We start from the raw sequence: 9,738 nt of genomic DNA, 5'->3' as shown, positions 1-9,738 counted from the left end.
TATTGGTGACCTATCTGTTAGCGCTGGTTTCCACAGATCAGTGTCATTAACTATAACCAGCAGACCTTAAAACTCCTGTTACCTGTGAACAAGTAACTTGAATTGTCTTTCCCAGGGGTTTCTAACTGTTTCAGCATTGTTTTTTCCAAGTTGTTTTCTGTTGAGGTTCTGATCAGTTGTTTTGAGAACCAAAAGCCAGTTCGAAGCTTTTCGAAGCTTCTACTCATCGTTGCTTTCATTCAGATCAGTTGTTGTTGAAAACCGAAGCTTCTCAAAGTTTCTGCACGTTGCTGCCTTTGCAGTTTAAACTTACAATGTCCAAATCTAATGTCCAAAGGGGGAAAGTTAACCCTTTTATTCACGGTTCTCTCTCGTCTCCTCTTCAAATCTGCCGTCATCACGCCATCCTCAAAAAGAAATCCATCATCCCTCGGTCCTTGTAAATTACGGCCCCCATCTCCAACCTCCCTTTCCTCTCCTTGAACGTGTTGTCGTTTCCAAAATCTGTGCCCATCTTTCCTGCAAATGCATTAGAAACCTCTCCAATCAGGTTTCCACCGCTGACACAGCACTGAGACGGCCCGAATCAAAGTTACGAATGAAATCCCATGTGACTGACCGTGGAAAACTATCCCTCCTCTTCCTTCTTGGCCTGTCTGCAGCCTTTGACACGGGTGTCCGCACCAGCCACCTCCAACGCCTCTCGTCCGTTGTCCAACTGGGTGGGACTGCCCTCGCCTGCTTCCATTCCTATCAATTCAGGATTAGCTAGGGATTCTCCTGCAATGATTCATCTTCCCGCCCCCGCACCGTTATCTCTGGTGTCCCACAAGGAACAATCCTTGACCTCCTCCTATTTCACATATTCAAGCTTCCCCTCGGTGACATCATCCGAAAACACAAAGTCAGATTCCACATGGAACTGACACCCAGCTGTTTCTCACCACCGCCTCTCTCGACCCCTTCACTGCGAATCCAACGTCCAGTCCTGGATGAGCAGAAATTTCGTCCATTTAAACATTAGAAAGACTGAAGCCATTGTCTTCGGCCCCCAACACAAATTCCGTTCATTCGCAACTGATTCCATCCCCCTCCCTGGTCACAGTCTGAGGCTGAACCGGACTAGTAGGCGTTCTATTTGACCCTGAGCTGAGCTTCTGTCCCCATGTCCTCTCCATCACCAAGATCGCCGACTTCCACCTCCCGAACATCATCGTCTCTGCCCCAGCCTCAGCCCATCTTCTGCTGAAATCCTGATCAGCGGTTTTGTTACCTCCAGACTCGACTATTCCAATGCTCTTCTCGCCGGTCTCCCACCCACCACCCTCCATAAACTTGAGCTCATCCAAAACTCTGCTGCCCGCATCCAAACTCGCACCAAGTCCCGTTCACCCATCACCCCTCTGCTTGCTGACCTACATTGGCTCCCGGTCGAGCGAAGCCTCAATTTAAAAATTCGTAAACTCGGGTTACATAGAATTACATAGAATTTACAGCTCACAAACAGGCCATTCGGCCCAACTGGTCTATGCCGGTGTTTATACTCCACACGAGCCTCCTCCCATTCTACTTCATCTCACCCTATCAGCATATTCTTCCATTCCTTTCTCCCTCTTGTACTTAGTTAACTTCTCCTTAAATGCATCTATTCAATTCGCCTCAACTATTCCTTGTGGTAGCGAGCTCTACATTCTAACCAGTCCCTGGGTAACTCAGTCTCTCCTGAACTGCTTATTGGATTTGTTGGTCATTATCTTATATTTATGACCACTAGTTTTGTCCCTCCACTCCACCACAAGTGAAAAAAAGGAGAGAAAAGAGTCCCAGCCTGTTCAGCCTCTCCTGATAAGTATATCCTCTCAGTTCTGGTATCATCATTGTAAATCTGTTTTGCACTCACTCCAGTGCCTTTAAACCATTGTTATTAATGGAGATCACAACTGTGCACAATACTCCAAGAGTGGACTAACCACTGGTTATAAATCACTGGTCAGGCCTCAGCTGTCCAATTGTCTCCAATTATGGGCATCACACTTTAGGAAGGATTTCAAGGCCTTGGAGAGGGTGCAGTTTAGATTTAGTAGAATGTTCCCAGGGATGAGCGACCAGGCTGCTGCTTTTACTCTCAGTCTGATCTACAATTCCCTGTTTTTCTCTTCCTTACAGTGAACTTAGTGACGATTGTGATCCTGTCTCGAGGAAGGTGCGGTCTCTCCAAATGTGTCACCCGTTACCTGGTGTCCATGGCAGCGGCGGATCTACTGGTCGTTATCACTGATCTCATATTCAGGCAAATTCCTATTCTTTATTGGACTCAGTTTCAGTTCATTTGGGGCTTTAAATTGTGTAATATTCACGCCGTCCTGCTTTACGCAGCCACTGACTGTTGTGTCTGGTTCACAGTCACTTTCACCTTTGATCGATTTGTGGCTATTTGTTGCCAGAAGCTGGAAACAAAATATTGCACCGAGAAAACGGCGGCTGTGGTTCTGGGAACAGTGAGTGTGCTGTTCTGTGTGAAGAACACTTTCTGGTACTTTATGCTTGGAGGTGAATATTGGATTGGTAATTCTCCCTGGTTTTGTTTTGCATCAGATTATGTTCGTTATTCACAGGTGTGGACATTAATTGTATTCCTTCATTATATTGTAACCCCATTTGTTCCATTTGTTCTGATTCTGCTGCTCAATGTTTTAACCGTCAGACACATTTTAGTGTCGAGCAGAGTCCGCAGGAAACTCCGGGCCCACAGCAGTGGGGAGAGTCCCAGTGACCCAGAGATGGAGAAGAGAAGGAAATCCATCATTTTACTGTTTGTTATATCGGGGAATTTTATCCTGTTATGGGTGGTGTTTCTGTTGTTTTCTGTGTGGAAACGATTATATGTGTTAGACTTTATTCCTGTGATTCGACCTGATTTTGTACAAGAACTGGGATTTATGCTCCAGCTCCTGAGTTGCTGCACCAACACGTGTATTTATGCCGTGACCCAGACTAAATTCAGAGAGGAGTTGAAGAATGTGGTGAAATATCCCTTTACTGGAATTGTTAAATTCATTAAATAATGAGAAGACTTTCCATCATCACAAGGTGTTGGTCTGGTGTTCTGCCCAATCCCCTCATCTCTGGGATACAAACACAGTGAGGCCGGTTTTCATCTTTCACCGCCCTGATTTAGTGACGAACAGGGACGGTAGAGGTGGGGAAGTCCGCGGAGATCAGTCCCGCTTGATTCCTGCTGGTTTTTAGCCCCGTTCAGTCCTCTGGTGCGGCCTGGGGCGGGTGGATGAAGCTCCCGTCCGCCAGGCTCTTGTTTCATGTGTTTGCACAAGGCGGGGCACACATGCAGCCCGTGGTGTGAGGACCAGAGAATCATATTTTAAGAATCATTTTACGTCTCCTTAGGAACAGAGGAACAGGAGTCGGCCATTGAAACCCTCGACCGTGTTCCCCCATTCTATTAGATCAAGTTCGATCTGTATATTAACTCCATTTACCCGCCTTGGATTTGAACACTTAATACCCGCCCCGAACAAAAATCGATCAATCTCAGTTTTGAAATTATCAATTGATCCCCAGCCTCAACAGCTTTTTGGAGGAGAAGGTTCCAGATTTCCACTGCCCTTTGTGTGAATAAATGATTCCTGACATCACCCCTGAACAGACTACCATTAATTTTAAGGTTATGGCCCATTGTTCTGGACTCCCCCACCAGAGGAAATAGTTTCTCTCTATCTTCCCCATCAAATCCTTTAATCACCTTAAATACGACCATTGGATCAGCCCTTAATCTTCTGTACTGAAGGGAATACAAACCTAGTCTGTGCAGTCTGTCCTCATAATTTAAACTTTTTAGCCCCGGTGTCATTCTGGTGAATCTGTGCTGTACCCCCTCCAAGGCCCAGATATCCTTCCTGAGGTGCGCTGCCCAGAACTGAATTCAGTCTCCAGATGGGGTCTAACCAGAGCTCAGCACAGCTTTAACATAACTTCCACCCTTTGTGTTCCAGCCCTTTTTGATCAGGCTCAAAGTTCCATTTGTCTTTTCAATTATTTTTTGGACCAATTCTTCAGCTTTTAGTGATTTCTGGACTTGGACCCCACAATCTCTCTGCTCTTCCACAGTTCCCAGCATCTCACCATTTAGATAATCTGATCTATCTTTCTTAGGTCGAAAGTGGATGACCTCACACTTTTCCACATTGAACTCCATCTGCCACAGTTTTGCCCATTCATTTAATCTTTCAACGTCCCTTTGCAACTATCTGCTCCCATCTACAATATTTATTGTGCTTCCTAACTTACTGTCGTCAGCGAACTTCGGCTGTCTATTCCTTCATCCAAGTCATTTATAAATACAGTGAAAAGCTGAATCCCCAGTACAGATCCCTGGGGACACCACTGGTCACATCCTGCTGATTTGAGTCCATACCCATTATCCCCACTCTCTGTCTCCCACCTCCTAACCAATTCCCTGTCCAAGCCAATGGGTTGTCTCCAATTCCATGCACTCTCGATTTTGTCAACAGACTCTTATGTGGAACCTTGTCGAACGCCTTCTGGAAGTTCATATAAATAACATCCATAGACACTCCTAATCTACCACATTAATTAGCTCCTCAAAAAAATCAACTAGCTTCGTTCGACATGGTAGCAGGAGAGGTCGATAAGGTGGTTAAGGAGGCAGATGGAATGCTTTCCTTTATTAGCTGAGGCACAGAATAAAACAGCAGGGATGTTATGCTGGAACTGTATAAAACACTAGTTAGGCCACAGCTTGAGTACTGCGCACAGTTCTGGTCACCACATTACAGGAAGGATGTAATTGCACTGGAGAGGGTGCAGAGGAGATTTACAAGGATTTTGCCAGGATTGGAGAATTTTAGCTGTGATGACAGATTGGATAGTCTGTGGTTGTTTTCCTTGAAACAGAGGAGGCTGAGGGGTGATTTGATTGAGGTGTACAAAATTATGTAGGGCCTAGGTAGAGTGGATCAGAAGGACCTATTTCCCTGAGCGGAGTGATCAATAACCAGGGGGCATAGATTTAAATTTATTAGTAGAAGGATTAGAGCGAAAATGAGGAAAATATTTTCAACCACAGGGCGGTGGGGGCCTGGAACTCACTGCCTGAGAGGGCGGTAGAGGCAGAAACGCTTAACTCATTAAAAAAATACCTGGATGTGCACCAGAAGAGCCGTGACCTGCAGGGCTACGGACCAAACTCGGGAAAATGAGATTAGGCTGGGTGGCTCGTTTATCAGCCGGCGCGGACACGATGGGCCGAATGGCCTCCATCTGTGCCGTAAATTTTCGATAATTCTATGATTCTAAGAGGTCCAGGATCAATTTATAGCTTATTGAGTTAGACTTGTCACTGTCCCGGACACTCCCTGTCCCTCAGTATCTGTGTCCGGGGAGAAGCTGATGGATTTGTGTTACCTTCTTCAGGTGAATCTTTGTGTTCATCGAGGTGATGGGTGTCAGAGCCTGGAAATGGGACATTTAATCAGTCAGAGCACCTCTTGTCAGTATCCGGGACTCCCAGGTCAGGCACAGAGCAGTTTACATACAACAACAACAACTTGCATTTATGTAGCGCCTTTAACATAATAAAAGTTCCCAAGGCGTTTCACAGGAGCGATTATCAAACAAAATTTGACACTGAGCCACATAAGTAGATATTAGGACAGGTGACCAAAAGCTTGGTCAAAGAGGTAAGATTTAATGAGCGTCTTAAAGGAGGAGAGAGAGGCGGAGATGCGGAGAGGTTTAGGGAGGGAATTCCAGTGATTCGGGTCAAGGCAGCTGAAGGCACGGCCGCCAATGGTGGAGTGATTTAGGACAAGGGCAGAAATCTCGGAGGGTTGTAGGGCTGGAGGAGGATACAGAGATAGGGAGGGGCGAGGCCGTGGAGGAATTTGGAAACAAGGATGAGAAGTTTAAAATCGAGGTGTTCCCAGACCGACCAAAAGCAAGCACAGGGGGTGATGGATGAACAGGAATTGGTGCGAGTTGGAATACGGGGAGCAGAGTTTTGGATCAGCTCAAGTTTATGGAGGGTGGAAGATGAGAGGCCGGCCAGGAGATCATTGGAATTATCAAGTCTAGAGGCAACAAATGCATGGATGAGGGTTTCAGCAACAGATGAGCTGAGGTGGGCTGGAGATGCGCAATGTTATGGAGGTGGAAGGAGGCGGTCTTGGTGATGGAGAGGATATGTGAGTAAATCTCCCTCTACACTGTCCCATCAAACACTCCCAGGGCAGGTACAGCACGGGTTAGATACAGAATAACGCTCCTTCTGCACTGTCCCATCAAACACTCCCATGGCAGCGACGGCACGGTTCACATTTTTTTTTCGTTCATAGGATGTGGGCATCGCTGGCAAGGCCAGCGTTTATTGTCCATCACTAACTGCCCTTGAGAAGGTGGTGGTGAGCCGCCTTCTTGAACCACTGCAGTCCGTCGGGTGAAGGTTCTCCCACAGCGCGGTTAGGAAGGGAGTTCCAGGATTTTGACCCAGCGACGATGAAGGAATGGCGATATATTTCCAAGTCGGGATGGTGTGTGACTTGGAGGGGAACATGGAGGTGGTGGTGTTCCCATGTGCCTGCAGCTCTTGTCCTTCTAGGTGGTAAAGGACGCGGGTTTGGGAGGTGCTGTTGAAGAAGCCTTGGCGAGTTGCTGCAGTGCATCCTGTGGATGGTACACACTGCAGCCACAGTGCGCCGGTGGTGAAGGAAGTGAATATATGGGTGGTGGATGGGGTGCCAATCAAGCGGGTTGCTTTGTCCTGAATGGTGTCGAGCTTCTTGAGTGTTGTTGGAGCTGCACTCACCCAGGAAAGTGGAGAGTATTCCATCACACTCCTGAATTGTGCTTTGTTGATTCTAGAAAGGCTTTGTGGAGTCAGGAGGTGAGACACTCGCCGCAGAATACCCAGCCTCTGACCTGCTCTTGTAGCCACAGTATTTATATGGCTGGTCCAATTTCATTCTGGTCAACGGTGACCCCCAGGATGTTGATGGTGGGGGATTCGGCGATGGTAATGCCATTGAATGTTCAGGGGAGGTGGTTAGACTCTCTCTTGTTGGAAATGGTCATTGCCTGGCACTTGTCTGGCGCGAATGTTACTTGCCACTTATGAGCCCAAGCCTGGATGTTGTCCAGGTCTTGCTGCATGCAGGCGCGGACTGCTTCATTATCTGAGGGGTTGTGAATGAAACTGAACACTGTGCAATCATCAGCGAACATCCCCAATTCTGACCTCATGATGGACTGCAGGGGAATCAAGGGATATGGGGATCGGGCAGGAAAGTGGAGTTGAGGAAGAAGATCAGCCATGATCATATTGAATGGCGGAGCAAGCACGAGGGGCCGAATGGCCTACTCCTGCTGCTATTTCTTATGTTCTTATCTTCTTATACAAAATCACAGATGGCGTAATGAATGTTGATTTCAGAGAGTAAGGATGGAGGAAGGAGGGAGAGTGTGTAGAATGGGGAATTTACAGATTAGGAGGGACAGGAGACGACCGAATATTCTACAGAAAGACCAACAACGTGTATTTATACAGAGCATTTAACGAAGTAAAACATCCCAAGGTGCTTCACAGGAGTGAAATCAAATAAAATTTGATGGTAGAATTTGAAACTGGAGACAAGAAACTAGAATTGTCTGTTCTGAAATTCTATCCTGTAATTAAAGTAGGAACTTTGGTAAACTCCTTTTACAGGATATTAGAAGGGGAGGATTTACAGATGGGAAACTCAAACCAAACATCACGTCAAGGTCTGACAGTCACTCGATTCATCAGGACCTGAATATCATCGGCCTTTGGATATAGAATGAAAAATCACCAATCCCAGCAGTGAGAAACTGTACACGTGTTCTGTGTGTGAACATCCTTTCAGCCAATCGTCCAGCCCATGAGACACAAACACAGACGTGCCGGGAATCAACAGTGCAAATGTGGGGACTGTGGGAAGGGGTTCAGTTGCTGGAAACTCATCGACCCAGTCACACGGGGAGAGGCCGTTCACCAGCTGAGTGTGGGAATGGATTCACTCGATCATCCCATTCACTGACACACCGGCACAGTCACACCGGAGAGAGACCGGTTAGAGAAAAAGTACGAGGTAAACTAATGGGTCTAAAGGCTGACTGGTCCCTGGGAACTGATGGCTTGCATCCAAGGGTCTTCAAGGAAGTGGCTGCAGAGATAGTGGATTGGAAAACCGCAAACGTAACGCCCCTATTCAAGAAGGGAGTGAGACAGAAAGCAGGTAACGATAGACCAGTTAGCCTAACATCTGTCATTGGGAAAATGCTAGATTCCATTATTAAGGAAGTAGTAGCAGGACATTTGGAGACTCATAATACAATCAAGGAGAGTCAACGTGGTTTTATGAAGGGAAAAACATGTCTGACAATTTATTAGAGTTCTTTGAGAATGTAACGAGCAGGGTGGATAAAGGGGAATCAATGGATGCAGTATATTTGGATTTCCAAAAGGCATTTGATAAGGTGCCACATAAAAGGTTACTGCACAAGATAAGAGCTCATGGTGTTGGGGGTAATATACTGGCATGGAGAGAGGATTGGCTAACAAACAGAAAACAAGGATAAAAGTGTCATTTTCAAAATGGCAATCTGTAACTAGTGGGGTGCCGCAGGGCTCAGTGCTGGGGCCTCAACTATTTACAATATAAATCAATGACTTCAATGAAGGAACAGAGTGTCTTGTGGCCAAATTTGCTGATGATACAAAGATAGGTGGAAAAGCAAGTTGAGATGAGGACACAAAGTGTCTGCAAAGGGATATTGACGGGTTAAGTGAATGGGCAAAAATTTGGCAGATGGAATATAATGTGGGAAAATGTGAAGTCATCCACTTTGGGAGGAAAAATAAAAAAACAAACTATTATTTGAATGGAGAAATACTACAGAATGCTGCGGTACAGAGGGATCTGGGTGTCCTTGTACATGAAACACAAAAAGTCAACATACAGGTGCAGCAAACAAACATAAGATTGGCCTTTATTTCGAGGGGGATGGAGTATACAAGCAGGGAAGTCATGCTACAACTGTACAGGGTGCTGGTGAGACCACACCTGGAGTACTGCGTACAGTTCTGGTGCCCCTATTTAAGGAAGGACATACTTGCATTGGAGGCAGTTCAGAGAAGGTTCACTAGGTTGATCCCGGGTATGGAAGGGTTAGCTTATGAGGAAAGACTGAACAGATTGGGTCTATACTCACTGGAGTTTAGAAAAATGAGAGGAGATCTTATTGAAACATACAAGATTCTGAGGGGACTCGATAGGGTAGATGCTGAGAGGATGTTTCCCCTCATGGGGGAATCTGAAACGAGTGGCATAGTCTCAGAATCAGGGTTCGCCCGTTTAAGACGGAAATGAGGAGGAATTTCTTCTCCCAGAGGGTCGTGATTCTTTGGAATTCTTTACCCCAAAAAGCTGTGGAGGCTGAGTCATTGAATACATTCAAGGCTGAGTTAGACAAATTGTTGATCAGCAAGGGAGTCAAAGGATACAGGGAAAGGGCGGGAACGTGGAGTTGAGGTAAAAATCAGATCAGCCATGATCTCATTGAATGGCGGAGTGGGCTCGAGGGGCCGAATGGCCGACTCCTGCTCCTATCTCTTCAGATCTCCCCGGTGCGCCGTCATGTGATCTCCCCGGTGCACCGTCATGTGATGTCCTGGTGCCCCGTCAT

This window comes from Heptranchias perlo, unplaced genomic scaffold, assembly GCF_035084215.1.
Source record: "Heptranchias perlo isolate sHepPer1 unplaced genomic scaffold, sHepPer1.hap1 HAP1_SCAFFOLD_56, whole genome shotgun sequence".
NCBI classification, from domain to species: Eukaryota; Metazoa; Chordata; class Chondrichthyes; order Hexanchiformes; family Hexanchidae; genus Heptranchias; species Heptranchias perlo.
This window is presented reverse-complemented; position numbering follows the sequence as displayed.